This window comes from Dermacentor silvarum, chromosome 1, assembly GCF_013339745.2.
Source record: "Dermacentor silvarum isolate Dsil-2018 chromosome 1, BIME_Dsil_1.4, whole genome shotgun sequence".
Taxonomy (NCBI): Eukaryota; Metazoa; Arthropoda; class Arachnida; order Ixodida; family Ixodidae; genus Dermacentor; species Dermacentor silvarum.
Window position 1 is genome coordinate 421,167,462 of NC_051154.1, and position 15,635 is coordinate 421,183,096.

The 15,635-nt window shown below is 43.4% G+C and overlaps 1 pseudogene; it reads right to left on the reverse strand.

The window, feature by feature from the left end:
• Nucleotides 1-6,721: 6,721 nt before the first annotated feature.
• The window catches only part of LOC119447616 (uncharacterized), a 41,809-nt pseudogene continuing 32,895 nt past the window's right edge, over nucleotides 6,722-15,635 (reverse strand).

The following is a 15,635-nucleotide window of genomic DNA, read 5'->3' on the forward strand; positions in this document are numbered from 1 at the left end:
CATACTTTGCACGAGGTTGCTTTACACTCTTCAGAAGGTCAGGTTGAGAGGCACCTTGGTCGCGTCACCATCATAGCGCTGAAGATAACTTTTCACATGGCAGATTCCATTAATGCTAGAAATGCTCAGCGAGCTCCGGCCATCGACAAGATGCTTTTTCTCACTGAAGCCCCGTTCTAAGTCAGCGTTTCCGTGGGGTAGAGAGAGAAGCGCCTTTATCAGCTTAGAGAGCAAAGGGTATCTCGAGGCACCTGTTATTGTCGTCAGGCAAAATATCCTTGCCCAGTAATGATCGACCTTCCCTTCAAAGTACGAGGCGCCTCTGTCAGCATCACACTTAAACATGTACCATTCATCAATCATCGATGAAACCTGATCGTCACCTATGACCTGAGGCTGCAATTGCCCTGCAATATACCGCAAGGACTGCACCTCCTGTTCAACATTCTCATATTTTAGGGCCAGAAAGCTTGCATTCATGATTACTTTGTTTGTGAGAGGCAGCTTTCGAAGCAGTGCCTTCGCACAAGCGAGGTAGAATGCGCGAGCTGCAAGGCGAAACATCTTTTTTTCCGCAGGGTCCCAACTTCCATTGCTTTCTCAGTATCCAAGCGGATTTGCGGCCGTGCCTTCCACAGGGCTCCATCATCCAAATTGAGTTTCGTCATTTCTTCAGCACTCTTGCCACAAAACGTTGCATTGCGTAGGACACGACTCAAGACTCATCGCACCAGTGGCAGAATCTCATTCATTATGAAGGATGTGCACAAGTGGCTCCTGCCTTTGGAACAAGTGCTGAAACCCAGTGAAAAGCTCAGCAGCATTGCTTAAAAACAACACTTTTGCGTAAAGTGTCATCTTTCTAAATGCTGCAGCAAGTTTGCTGTGCCGAGTCTGGGCATCTTGTTGCCACGCAACAATGTTCTTCTCCAAAAAGAAAGACTGCAAGGCAGTGAACTGTTCGTTGCACGCGGGCTAGTGAGTCTCGTGATGTCAGCCAGCGGATTGATACATGTCAGAGAAAAACATGAGGCTTTATGACCAAGACCTCTTGCTGTTGTTCTTTTAGGCCCTCGACGCGGGCTAGTGAGTCTTGTAATGTCAGCCAGCGGCTTGATACATGTCGGAGAAAAACATCAGGCTTTATGGCCAAGACCTCTTGCTGTTGTTCTTTTAGGCCCTCGGCACGCACAAAGGAATGCTTGAAATGGTAGTAAACATCTCTCACAAGCGGTTCCACATCGCTGCAAAACGAGTCCAGCCTATTTGAAAATGCGTTGTGCAGAGTGCACTCCCCAACGTCGACCAGATTTGGGTTGATCTTTTGTTTGAGCTTTGATTTCACATTCTTCATGACATTAGGGCCATCGCTAAAGACACAAAGTAGGCCTTGTCTTGGAAGCTCAGCGAGGGCATCCTCTCGGCACTCCACTATAATATCTCCAGTGGCCCGGCCAAGGTTAAATGAATTCAAGTGTTCAACAACTACCTGGTGCCTACTCTCAGAGAAATATCTCACCAGCAAATCCAACTGCTGGACGTGCTGCTCCGGCTTTGGAGTTTCGTCAATCATAAAGGAGAAAAAAACAGTTGGCCGACACAACTCTGTCACAAGCTTTGATTTGAAGTAAGGCCCCAGACCGTCGGATATGACGTAAGAAAACTTGGCCCTTCCACAGTTAAAATTTTTGGCTACACCACTATCGGGAAACATTTTCTTGTACATGTCTGTTGCAGTGTCGCCCCAGCTATACGGAATGGCCTTTGGAAACAACAAACATTGCAAATAAAGCCTCAGCCTCACACACTGATCTTGCAACGCGGCACGAGGCATCCCCTGTGAAAAATCTATCGTGGCTTGCACACTCTTGGGCACTAGTAGCACACCACTTGAGTCTCTCAGCTTTGCCCCTGCCTCCATATGCTTTTTCATGCCTGCATGGCGTTTAACAGAAGCAGTGCCATGCTGTGCGCAGGAAATTGTCACACTGCAAATGATGCAAAAAGGTTCCGTGTCCTTTACACCTGGCCTACACCAACAGCCGATCGCATCATTGTTGCCATCCACTTCATTCAGCGCCGATGCGCTGAATTTTGTACTCCGCCCTGTAAGGAAGACGAAAATTTGTCAGGAACAGTCCATTCTTACAAAAAATATATATATATAGTTCAAGACAATGTTGTTCAAGTCCGGAGCATAAGTTTTTTTATGCAACGAAAGCCGCGCAATGAGACGTTAAACCAGTAAATATGCAATATTGTTAGTGTACCCATTCATTTTCTTAACTATATACAGTCTACGCTCGTTACAACGGAGCCGCGAACAACAGACTTGCACATGTAACGGTCGATATATCAACCTTAGTTTGGTCTACCTATATTAATAATGCCGCAAAGCTTGCTTTTAACAGACCGCGCCACAGCGGACGGAATTAGCGGCAATTTGTCAAAATCGGGCGTATATAACGTACTTTTCCCGTGTCGACACGGGCTGACAACAGACTCGGTAGAACAACAAAATCGGCACACCGTTTCATTGCAACGTGGTGCCTGTTGCAGCGTGGAACCGAACCCTTGCTGGTTGTGTGCATCGCGTCGCCTACAAAGCTCACCGCTTGCTGTACCGTACAAGCGAGTTTCCCGCGGACCCGCTCCGCTCGTGACCGCGTGCACGGATACGGCGAGGTCAACGCGACAATGGCGAACTATTTTGATTACTGCAAGCAACGAGCACTCCGTGTCTCCGCGAGATTTTACTGCACACACAACACGCTAATTCGTGCGCGTGAGCTATGCTGCTTCAAATAAAGCAGTATTGAACCGGACTCCACCACACAGTGCAAACAATGACCACGTCCCCATTGACATCTGTAGCAGCAGTATAGAATACACCGGTGGTACGTTGTCAACGTTCTTTACGTGGAATAAATGAGGGCTCACCTTTGCTCATGTCGAATGTCCGTGTACGTACTGTAAACAGCACTAACATTGCAAGCAATTATAACACTGACACTGCCATCCTAGACATGCTGTTCTGCGTAAGTAGCTGAAGGGCCTCCTGCAACAACTTGGCATTCAAAACAATGCCATCACTATGGAAGACAAATTGGCGTCAGATCTATCACCAAACTTGTCAAACGGGTCAATATGGTTTCAAAAAGAGCACTGGCGTTGCAGTTTTGAGGCAAACCAATGATTGCACACAACTTGAGAAGCAGCAGTAAGTTCAAAAAACTGTGAATTGGTAAACTTGATTCAGGGTATCAGGGTAAGAATATGCCACTGACACTCAAGGCAGGCAGATGGATTTGTTTTGTGCCCATGTGAACGAGCGAGCCAAAAGCACAAGATCGCATTAAATGCTCGACCAATTCTCTTGCCTCAGATGCTGCTGGACGCAGTGCCGTGCAAATAAACACCTGAAGTACCTTCAGAAAACCAACATACTTGGTTGGTTTTGCTTTGTTTTTTATTTGATATGTACTCCTTCCGAGTCATCATTATAGATGCAGCATCTGCTTTTTAAGTCTTGTTTTTTAGGTTATTATATGCTGGGCCAGCGCACATGCTTCAACCTACCTTCACATATTTTAGAGGCAAGCGTCATGCTGTGTGATAATCTGGACTGTCTCTAACACCTCTGGTATACTCGGCTGTACCAATCTGTCATGGTACATGGTTATGATGTGGTTGTATTAGGGGGGTCCTAGTGACTCCAATATTTGGTTGCTTAATCACTAATGAGATGTCCCATGATCACAAGAATTCATTTCTATAATTATGACTTAAACTCATTCTAAAACATATTCTAATAAATGTAGCACTGACATATATACATACATGACCAAAATATACCCAGGGCCTAACTACAGTGTTGGCCAATTAAACGAGGAAATATAACTTATTTCACTTCTTAAAATACAGTGTGTGGTACTTTAATTATGACTCGAAGTAAACTGCACAAACCTAAGTGGCGATGTAGGCTTGTTGGTTGTTCATGTTGAAATGAGCGAGTTGTAGCGCGAACAGGGAACAAAGATATGAGAAGGCACAATGAAGCACTCCGTGTGTGTATTATTTGTGCTTTCTCGTGTATTTTTCCTTGTGCGTGCTACACAACTCGCTCGTTGCACAAATCTGTTACCAAGCTTATTATGGTCATTTATTTTACCTTTAAGGGCCTATGTCAGGGCGTTACGTTATGGGTGGCATATTCATGCAGTTTACCATTACCTCAAACCATTACCAAAATGTTCACACCCTAAATGTATAACAGCTTTTATGATGAACAAGTTTCTGCAATTCTATTGTGTCAGCGAGCATCGACGACAATACATATCCTGACCTCTGCAGTGACTGATCTGCTACAAATTATCTGAGGTTTATAAGCTGCGTGCTTGTGTACTTTCATGTTTAATATCGCACGACGTGAGACATCAGTATACTTTATGTGACTTCGTTTTCAAATTTAAGTAACTTCAGGGTGATGAACACACACACTTATGGAAATGGGAACGAGTGGGAGTTTGAATTTACCATCTTCCATTTTCTGTGGAGAGCCAGGAGGTGCTCCAGCAATGACACTCCCCTGTCTGAACCGCCCCATGGAGGCCAGCTGTCACTGAGAAAACAAGGATTATTAATATTACCAGATGTTAGCTAGCAGCATCACATATAGAAGCCGACTTGTGTAGAACACAGCGCAAGACAGTTGAAGTGACATGCACATTAAGTGAATATTAATTTAAGACACAGGTAACTGCAGTCATCCCTGTTGCTGACTGTATGTCTCTTTGCAGAGTAACGCAAATAGGCGTGCAGCTTACATGATATATGAAGCTCAAGTGCACTGTGTAGGTTATCAAGTTAGGTGTTGTTCTCTAGAGGTCTTTGTTATCAGTACACATGATGCCATATGCACTGAAATGTGATGGCAAAGATCCCATGAATTCATACTATTACTGCAGCTACGTGATAGGAGAAGGCTGTATGCACTAGTTCAAAGAGGTGCCTAAAGCAGGGTGCATGCCATAATTGATTACATGAATCAGTGGAAAAATGTCACTTGATAGCTGCCACTAGACCTGGGAATGGTTAAGTAGCGTGTGTGTGTTAAGTAGTGCTGCAAAGTGCTACTCACTGCTGGTTCCTAATTCCTTACATAACATTCACTATGTCAAAGAACAATGCCACTAAGTCCTGACCTGTCTCTCATGCAGATAAAGGTTACGCATTTGCTTAAGTTGTGCCTGCAGGCTGTGAAAAAAAGTTGTTTAAAAGTAAAAGAGAATCTAGCACATGGACAAGAATGTCAAAACAAATTTTAACGGCACTAAATTTGCAGTATAGTGGCGACATGTCACAGAATAATTCGATAGAACCATGAAAATTTCTGTTAAATTGAAATCTTGCCTATATTGTGTGTTGTACCCATGTATTAGTACTATGACAAATTTAGGCTCTAAGTTGACAGATGAAGCGACAAACTTAAAATGTCCACGTGCATGCATGCTAAAAGGCAGTTTCCGTGTTTCATTACATTTTCCAAACTCTTTCAGAGCTGTTGTATACTCTATGAGTACAAAGCATGGCTTGATAATAGAATAAACTGCACAGTATGTGCTGCCATGCTAACAAATTCGTAAAAGAAAAAGAAGGAAAGCTTCTGCTGTCGTGATTTTACAATTAGGTGGGCTCAAATACTACACGAACACTTATATCGAAAAAAAATTGCTTCCAACAAATGCAAGCAACGTGTGGAGTCAGCCATAAAATAACAGTTACCTACTCATGTGAGCAGAAAAGCAGGTGAAAGCACACTGGCTCAGGATGAGCCATCTGCCTTTCCTGTAAACAACTCCTTGCACTCTTAAGCTCATTTTGACACTCCCTTTAGTCACGGTGTACACATTTTGTGGGCGACTTATTTTTGCCATTTCTGCGCAGTTGTGGCAAGGAAATGACCACAAAAACTAATCTTTGGGTACATTAAACATGCTTACCTTAAGTACCTTCATTTCACTTCTGAGGGAAATGTATCGCTACCGGAGATAACTTTGGAGAAGACACTACAGTGTTTGACGGGAGCAGGGGTGCAACAGCCAAAATAGGATTTGGAGCAGGAAAATCTAAATTTGGAGCAGGTTACGGGAAAAAACTCAGTTTTGGAGCACTAAATCCAAAATTCGGAGCAGTTTCACAAATAATGTTTAATTTTGCAATCGAAAATAACGATGTGCAAATGACGTCAGTACAATCATGCTTTAGCTTCAGCGGACGTCCTGAAAGTGACCAATGAATTCTGCAGAAAGCTGAAAGACGTGGTGCATGTTGAATTTGCACCAATGTTAGTCCAAATGAAAGTATCTACAGGACCAAGCAAAAGAAGACAACAAAGAATGGCATACAAACTGCAAAAATTATTTTTATTTGTACTCCATGGTGCTGTTATCTATGAGCATCATTTGACCACCCACCAGCCTATCGCATGACTATCCCAAAAGTAACTATACAAAATAGCTCTTGTACCTGAGCAGCATCTATAGCTACGCTGAACACAAATACAACTACTATAGACTAGAATACAATATGACTAGAAGCTAACTACCAGCTTGACGTGATTGACATGATATCAACGCTTTGTCGTCTTCATTGTTTTTAGTGCTCATCAAGCCCTGCTCAAGACTTGCATTTCCTTGTGTTAGGAGCACATGGCCACTTGCTACATGGTGATGTCTTTTTGCTTGACACCCAAGCTGATTATTTCTTCTGCACTAATAAGCAATGCCTTGCTGGCTGCCACTTGGTCCTCTATTGCTTTTTTTTTCAGCTTCATGAGTAGGCTGCTCCGAGGCAGGCTCTTCTGCTTCCTTTCGCTTGTTTGTGCCTTCATCACTCATCCGCTGTGCATACTTTGCACGAGATTGCTTTACACTCTTCAGAAGGTCAGGGTTGAGAGGCACCTTGGTCGCGTCACCATCATAGCACTGAAGATAACTTTTCACATGGCAGATTCCATTAATGCTAGAAATGCTCAGCGAGCTCCGGCCATCGACAAGATGCTTTTTCTCACTGAAGCCCCGTTCTAAGTCAGCGTTTGCGTGGGGTAGAGAGAGAAGCGCCTTTATCAGCTTAGAGAGCAAAGGGTATCTCGAGGCACCTGTTATTGTCTTCAGGCAAAATATCCTTGCCCAGTAATGATCGACCTTCCCTTCAAAGTGCGAGGCGCCTCTGTCAGCATCACACTTAAGCATGCTATTCATCAATCACCGATGACACCTGATCGTCACCTATGACCTGAGGCTGCAATTGCCCTGCAATATACCGCAAGAACTGCACCTCCTGTTCAACATTCTCATATTTTAGGGCCAGAAAGCTTGCATTCATGATTACTTTGTTTGTGAGAGGCAGCTTTCGAAGCAGTGCTTTCGCACAAGCGAGGTAGAATGCGCGAGCTGCAAGGCGAAACATCTTTTTTTCCGCAGGGTCCCAGCCTTCCATTGCTTTCTCAGTATCCAAGCGGATTTGCGGCCGTGCCTTCCACAAGGCTCCATCATCCAAATTTAGTTTTGTCATTTCTTCAGCACTCTTGCCACAAAACGTTTCATTGCGTAAGACGCGACTCAAGACTCATCCCACCAGTGGCAGAATCTCATTATGAAGGATGTGCACAAGTGGCTCCTGCCTTTGGAACAAGTGCTGAAACCCAGTGAAAAGCTCAGCAGCATTGAGGCTTTATGGCCAAGGCCTCTTGCTGTTGTTCTTTTAGGCCCTCGGCACGCACAAAGGAATGCTTGAAATGGTAGTAAACATCTCTCACAAGCGGTTCCAAATCGCTGCAAAACGAGTCCAGCCCCTTTGAAAATGCGTTGTGCAGAGTGCACTCCCCAACGTCGACCATATTTGGGTTCATCTTTTGTTTGAGCTTTGATTTCACATTCTTTATGACATTAGGGCCATCGCTAAAGAAACAAAGTAGGCCTTGTCTTGGAAGCTCAGCGAGGGCATCCTCTCGGCACTCCACTATAATATCTCCAGTGGCCCGGCCAAGGTTAAAAGAATTCAAGTGTTCAACAACTACCTGCTGCCTACTCTCAGAGAAATATCTCACCAGCAAATCCCACTGCTGGACGTGCTGCTCCGGCTTTGGAGTTTCGTCAATCGTAAGGGAGAAAAAACCACTTGGCCGACACCACTCTGTCACAAGCTTTGATTTGAAGTAAGGCCCCAGACCATCGGATATGACAAAAGAAAGTTTGGCCCTTCCACAGTGAAAAATTTTGGCTACACCACTATCTGGAAACATTTTCTTGTACATGTCTGTTGCAGTGTCGCCCCAGCTATACGGAATGGCCTTTTGAAACAAGAAACATTGCAAATACAGCCTCAGCCTCACACACTTGATCTTGCAACACGGCACGAGGCATCTCCTGTGAAAAATCTATCGTGGCTTGCACACTCTTGGGCACTAGTAGCACACCACTTGAGTCTCTCAGCTTTGCCCCTGCCTCCAGATGCTTTTTCATGCCTGCATGGCGTTTAACAGAAGCAGTGCCATGCTGTGCGCAGGAAATGGTCACACTGCGAATGATGCAAAAAGATTCCGTGTCCTTTACACCTGGCCTACAGCAACAGCCGATCGCATCATTAACGCCATCCACTTCATTCAGCACTGATGCGCTGAATTTTGTACTCCGCCCTGTGAGGAAGACGAAAATTTGTCAGGAACAGTCCATTCTTACAAAAAAATATATAGTCCAAGACAATGTTCTTCAAGCCCGGAGCATAAGTTTTTTTATGCAACGAAAGCGAGACGTTAAACGCGTAAGTATGCAATATTGTAAGTGTACCCCTTAATTTACTTAAATATATACAGTCTACGCTCGTTACAACGGAGCCGCGAACAACAGACTCTCACATATAACGGTCGATATTTCAACCTTAGTTTGATCTACCTATATTAATAATATAGGTAGACCTGCAAACAACCTCCTGCAACAACTTGGCAAACAACAAAGGTCCTCCTGCAAACAACAAAGGTCCTCCTGCAACAACTTGGCATTCAAAACAATGCCATCACTGTGGAAGACAAATTGGCGTCAGATTTATCACCAAACTTGTCAAACGGGTCAATATGGTCTCAAAAAGAGCACTGGCTTTGAAGTTTTGAGGCAAACCAATGAATGTACACAACTTGAGAAGCAGCAGTAAGTTCGAAAAACTGTGAATTGGTAAACTTGATTCAGGGTATCAGGGTAAGAATATGCCACTGACACTCAACGCAGGCAGATGGATTTGTTTTGTGCCCATGTGAACGAGCGAGCCAGAAGCACAAGATCGCATTAAATGCTCGACCAATTCTCTTGCCTCAGATGCTGCTGGACGCAGTGCCGTCGCAAATAAACACCTGAAGTACCTTCAGAAAACCAACATACTTGGTTGGTTTTGGTTTGTTTTTTATTTATGTACTCCTTCCGAGTCATCATTATAGATGCAGCATCTGCTTTTTAACTCTTGTTTTTTAGGTTATTATATGCTGGGCCAGCGCACATGCTTCAACCTACCTTCACATATTTTTAGAGGCAAGCGTCATGCTGTGTGATAATCTGGACTGTCTCTTATCACCTCTGGTATACTCGGCTGTACCAATCTGCCATGGTACATGGCTATGATGTGGTTGTATTAGGGGGTCCTAGTGACTCCGATATTTGGTTGCTTAATCACTAATGTGATGCCCCATGATCACAAGTATTCATTTCTATAATTGACTTCAACTCACTCTAAAACATATTCTAATAAATGTAGCACGGACATATATACATACATGACCAAAATATACCCAGGGCCTAACTACAGTGTTGGCATATAAACGAAGAATTATAACTTATTTCACTTATTAAAATACAGTGTGTGGTACTTTACCCAATTATGACTCGAAGTAAACTGCACATACCTAAGTGGCGATGTAGGCTTGTTCGTTGTTCATGTTGAAATGAGCGAGTTGTAGCGCGAACAGGGACCAAAGATATGAGAAGGCACAATGAAGCACTACTTGTGTGTTTTCTTTGTGCTTTCTCGTGTATTTTTCCTTGTGCGTGCTACAACTCGCTCGTTGCACAAATCTGTTACCAAGCTTCTTATCGTCATTTATTTTACCTTTAAGGGCCTATGTCGGAGCATTACGTTATGGGTGGCATATTCATGCAGTCTCTACCATTCACTCAAACCATTACCAAAATGTTCACACCCTGAATGTATAACAGCTTTTATGATGAACAAGTTTCTCCAATTCTATTGTGTCAGCGAGCATCGACGACAATACATATCCTGACCTCTGCAATGACTGATCTGCTACAAATGATCTGAGTTTCATAAGCTGCGTGCTTTTGTACTTTCATGTTTAATATTGCACTACGTGAGACATCAGTATACTTTATGTGGCTTCGTTTTCAAATTTAAGTAACTTCAGGGTGATTGATGAACACACACACTTATGGAAATGCGAACCAGTGGGAGTTTGAATTTACCATGTTTGTTCCATTTCCTGTGGATAGCCAGGAGGTGCTCCAGCAATGACACCCTGTCTGAACCGCCACATGGAGGCCAGCTGTCACTGAGAAAACAAGGATTAATAATATTACCAGATGTTAGCTAGCAGCATCACATATGCAAGCCGACGTGTGTAGAACACAGCGCAAGACAGTTGAATTGACATGTTCATTAAGTGAATATTAATTTAAGACACAGGTAACTGCAGTCATCCCTGTTGCTGACTGTATGTCTCTTTGCGTGTTGTGTTGTGTTTAATGGCGCATAAGCAACTAAGGCTTTCATGCGCGAACCACAATGTAAAATTTCTTTTCGACAGTTGGGTCACCTGATCAACAGTCCTTGTCTGGGCAAGGACCCCCAGGATCTCAACAAATTAAAAAACCCCAGTCCTCTTCTCGGAGAAGAGAAGGTGAATGAGGTGTATCATAGTGTGAAATGAAGCGCAGGGTCAGATTCATAGTTTTTCGTGGACACCTGCTTCCCTTAAAAATCTAAAAACGTATGCCATATTTACTAGTGCGTCTTCGCCTAAAATTAATGATGGATGAAAAGGAATGTGTTCATTGTAAAACAAAGTAAAATATTTTTTTCTCAGTGTTTCGAGTTTCGTGCATGATATTAGTATGTGGTTTACGGTAAGTTCATCTCCGCATTTTTCACAAACAGACTTGTCTTGTTTTGTCAGTAGGAAATTGTAAGATGCGTGTGTCCAATGCGGAGGCGACATGACTTCGATGAAGCGTTTTTGGTGTGAGCATGGCTTCCATTATTCTGTTAGGTTTTACTAGATGTAGTTTATTGTTTACTTCTTTTTTGCATGTAGACTGCCATTTATTTCGTAGATTATGGAACACTAATTTCATGGAATCTTTGTAAAGAATTCTCACATTTATGATTTCTTTAAGCCGCGCTTTCGCTGCACATTCATCTGCTTTCTCATTGCCACTGATTCCGACGTGGCTCGGCACCCAACAAAATTTTATGTTGTGTCCTTGGCTTGTGGATCTTCTTATGTTATGTAGGATGTTGCCGATTAATGGTGTAATTGCATTTCTAGGCTGAAGTGCTGTGAGTACACTTAGTGAGTCTGTGTAAATGATGCTATTCTCAATGTTCTCATTTATTATTTTTTCTACAGCCACAGAGACTGCGTAACACTCGGCAGTGAAAATGAATGCACAATGAGGTAGGCGTACAGTTTTTTCCCAATTGCTTTCTATCACGGCACTTCCAACGTAGCCTGCTTTTTTGGAACCATCGGTATAAAATGTTGAGTGTTCCGCTTATTTTCATTTAGTGCTAAATATTCTTGTAGTATATGTTCATGCGGTGTTTGTTTTTTCTGAAACCGCGTTAATGTGAAGTCGCACACAGAGGGCAGGCAATAGCAAGGCGGAAGTGGATCGGGATTCTGGGCTATATGAGGCAATGTGGCCATTATATCTAATTCTTGGCATCTCTTTTCAAAGCGGAGAAGGAGTGGCCTTATTGCATGTGGTTTGTTGGTAAACAGTGTTCGCGATGGGCACCTTGTAACTATTTGGTAACAGAAATATTTTGGCAGTGAACGGATTTTTAGAATGTATGAGCATGTGAGCATATAGTTCTTCTATCTGAAAGTGGTGGTTCATTGGTTTCTACATACAGACTGTTTATGGGCGACGTCTTGTACGCACCAGTTGAAAGACGTAAACTTAAGTTATTTACTGGGTCCAGGCGGTTCAAGTTTGACTACCTTGCTGAACCATACACTATGGACCCATAGTCTAAGCGGGAGCGTATAACAGAGCGATAAATTTGTAGAAGGCATAGCCTATCAGAACCCCAGTGTTTGTGTGAAAGGACTTCAAGTATGTTCAGGGATCGAGATGCTTTCTTTTTAAGCGCGTTTATGTGCGGAAGGAAAGTGAGTTTTTTGTCAAAAGTTATACCGAGAAATTTGTGCTCATTTTGGACAGGCAATTCATGATGATGATATATGTTGTTTTCTGGCGCAAGGGCCAGCTATGGCCAAAGAGCGCCAAGACGTGGTGTAGTGAGTGAGCGATGGTATGATCAATGACAGTGGGTAGGTGTAGGGTGGCTGTAAAGGGGCCTAAAATCCTGCGCACTAAAGGTGCGTAAAAGACAAAATTAATAAGATCATGACAATGATGTGATAGGGGCGCAATGAATATAATATGGTATAAAAAAGCTGTGAGCGATACTAGGCACTACTGCCTCACAGAGACCCTTAGAAGCAAGAGCCTGGAGGAGAGTGCATTTCAAAATGCTGTCGCAGCAGCGTTCTCTGAAAGAGGACCCTGCTACGAATCTCTCGGGCGAAGAACTTGCAAAATGTCGATGTCGCTTAAAAAGGCTATAACTGATTCGTGCTGAAATACCGGGTCATTATGTAAAAACATCGCTGGGTGTAGGGGTATATTCTCTCTATAGGCTTGGACAAAGTGTTTCTTTCTTTCAGCTTCTAGTAGTGGACACTGTACTAGGATGTGAAGTACAGTAAGTACCTCCCCACATCTAGTACAGGTCGGGGGTTCGCCTCCAGACAACAAGTAATTGTGCGTGCCGTAAGTGTGTCCTATTCTGAGCCTACAGAATAGGACATCATTTCTTCTAGATTTCGTGGTGGATGGCCAGTTCCCTAAGCGAGGCTTAATTAAATGAAGTTTGTTTAGACTCTGGGCGTCCCACAAACGTTGCCAGTGGGCTCGAAGTCTCTTGCGTAGATATGGCTTCATATCGGGAACAGGGACGGGCATGGATGTGTTTCCAGCTTTTGCGTCAATGGATGTGGCAATCTGGTCTGCCAGTACATTTCCCTCGATGTCTCGGTGTCCTGGCACCCAGCACACCACAACATGCTGCCCAGACGCATAAATATTACATAGTAATGAATAAAGCGATACTATTACAGGATTTTTGTGCCTTTTCAGAGATTTTAAAGCTTTTACTACGCTCAGCGAGTCTGTGTAGATGATTGCTTTTGGTATTTTCGATTCTTTGATATGTTTAAGAGCCGACAGTATTGCATAAGCCTCTGCTGTGAAAATGCTCGTTTGGGGGTGCAGGGTGTCGGCATCTGAAAATGATGGGCCAACCGCTGCATAAGAGACGCCGGCATGAGACTTTGATGCATCGGTGTAAAATTCCGGACAGGAGTATTTATGCTGCAGTTCGAGGAAATGCATTCGAATGTGTGCAACCGGGGCGTGCTTCGTAACATGTAAAAAGGACAAATCACAGTCGACAATCTGCCACTGCCACGGTGAGACCTGTGTAGTGGGTGTCATTAGACGATGTTCAAAGAGTGGGACATCCATTTCCTCAGCCAGACTTCTCACACGCAACGAGAAGGGCTCTCTTACTGCAGGTCGGTTATGAAAGAGGTGGGAGCTGGACAAATCATTTACGGTGGAATATGAGGGATGTTCACTGTTTGCATTCACTCTAAGGAAATACATGAAAGCTGTGTAGGTCCTCTGCAAGTGGAGGGACCACTCATTGGATTCCACGTAAAGGCTTTCTACAGGGCTTGTCCTAAAGGCACCTGTAGACAAGCGAATACCTAGATGGTGGATGGGGTCCAGCATCTTCAACGCGGTTGGGGTGGCTGACTGATAAATTATGGCCCCGTAGTCTAGGCGTGTTCGTATGAGGCTTTTATACAAATTTAACAGACACTTTCTGTCACTACCCCATGTAGTGCGTGACAACACTTTTAAAATATTCATTGTTTTCATGCACTTGTTTTTTAGATGTTTAGGTGTGGTATGAATGTTAGCTTTGTGTCAAGAATAATGCCTAGGAATTTATGTTCCGTTTTTACAGGTAGACGCTGTCCTTGCAGGTCAATGTCGGGGTCGGGGTACAGTCCTCTCTTTCTAGAAAAAAGGACGCAGGTGCTCTTTTGTGGATTTAAGCAGAATCCATTCTCGTCTGCCCATTTAGCCACCTTGTTCAGACCAAGTTGAACCTGCCGCTCACAGATTGCAAGGTTGCATGATTTAAATCCAATCTGTATATCATCGACGTTATTATATGCTGGGCCAGCGCACATGCTTCAACCTACCTTCACATATTTTTAGAGGCAAGCGTCATGCTGTGTGATAATCTGGACTGTCTCTTATCACCTCTGGTATACTCGGCTGTACCAATCTGCCATGGTACATGGCTATGATGTGGTTGTATTAGGGGGTCCTAGTGACTCCGATATTTGGTTGCTTAATCACTAATGTGATGCCCCATGATCACAAGTATTCATTTCTATAATTGACTTCAACTCACTCTAAAACATATTCTAATAAATGTAGCACGGACATATATACATACATGACCAAAATATACCCAGGGCCTAACTACAGTGTTGGCATATAACGAAGAATTATAACTTATTTCACTTATTAAAATACAGTGTGTGGTACTTTACCCAATTATGACTCGAAGTAAACTGCACATACCTAAGTGGCGATGTAGGCTTGTTCGTTGTTCATGTTGAAATGAGCGAGTTGTAGCGCGAACAGGGACCAAAGATATGAGAAGGCACAATGAAGCACTACTTGTGTGTTTTCTTTGTGCTTTCTCGTGTATTTTTCCTTGTGCGTGCTACAACTCGCTCGTTGCACAAATCTGTTACCAAGCTTCTTATCGTCATTTATTTTACCTTTAAGGGCCTATGTCGGAGCATTACGTTATGGGTGGCATATTCATGCAGTCTCTACCATTCACTCAAACCATTACCAAAATGTTCACACCCTGAATGTATAACAGCTTTTATGATGAACAAGTTTCTCCAATTCTATTGTGTCAGCGAGCATCGACGACAATACATATCCTGACCTCTGCAGTGACTGATCTGCTACAAATGATCTGAGTTTCATAAGCTGCGTGCTTTTGTACTTTCATGTTTAATATTGCACTACGTGAGACATCAGTATACTTTATGTGGCTTCGTTTTCAAATTTAAGTAACTTCAGGGTGATTGATGAACACACACACTTATGGAAATGCGAACCAGTGGGAGTTTGAATTTACCATGTTTGTTCCATTTCCTGTGGATAGCCAGGAGGTGCTCCAGCAATGAC